The 629-nt window shown below is 49.0% G+C and overlaps 1 protein-coding gene across 1 annotated transcript in view; it reads left to right on the top strand.

Moving 5' to 3' along the window:
• GATAD2B (GATA zinc finger domain containing 2B) overlaps window positions 1-629 on the top strand; it is a 39,925-nt gene that overhangs the window by 355 nt on the left and 38,941 nt on the right. The gene's annotated exons all lie outside the window — the stretch shown is intronic.

Raw genomic sequence — 629 nt, 5'->3', positions numbered from 1 at the left:
CGAAATTTTGCCTTAACGCTATCCAGAAGCTATACTAGTTATTTCTGCTTAAACCACATTGAAAAGTTTTTTTCTGTTTTCTTTTTTTTCTTTCTTTTTTTTTTTTTTTTTTTTTTTAAAAAAAAGGAAAAATTCAATTTTTTTTCCCTTTTGTCCCCCGTGCTTTGACGTAACGCCGTCCCCCCATCCCTTTTTTTTTTATTTTATGAATGTGTGATGGGGGGGGGGGAATTTTTCTCTGTCCCCCCCCCTCTCCAAGCCTTGGGTGTCCCCGTGCCCTGCCGGGTGGCTCGTGGTGGCCGGTGGCCAGGAGCTCAGGAGCCCACAAAGGCAGGGCCCGCAGTCGAGGAAATCGGCCGCCGCGCATTATATAAGGCAGCCTGCGTCATCCCGGCGGCCGGGGAGGAGGAGGAGGAGGAGGAGGAGGAGGAGGGAGGAGGAAGGCCGACTCTCCCCTTCTTCCTCCCCCCCTCCCACCTCCATTAACATCATCATCATCATCTCGATTTTCCTCCAGCTGAAGCTTCCACCAGGTTGGGGAGTTTTTTTTTCCCCAGCCAGGGCTGCCTTTAACCAAAATATCCCATCCCCCTAAAGCAGGAAGAGTGGTTTTTTATATATATATTTCC

Source organism: Calidris pugnax, unplaced genomic scaffold, assembly GCF_001431845.1.
Source record: "Calidris pugnax isolate Ruff unplaced genomic scaffold, ASM143184v1 scaffold359, whole genome shotgun sequence".
NCBI classification, from domain to species: Eukaryota; Metazoa; Chordata; class Aves; order Charadriiformes; family Scolopacidae; genus Calidris; species Calidris pugnax.
Note: the sequence above shows the minus strand (reverse complement) of the source record. Positions and strands in the feature narration are given on the sequence as shown.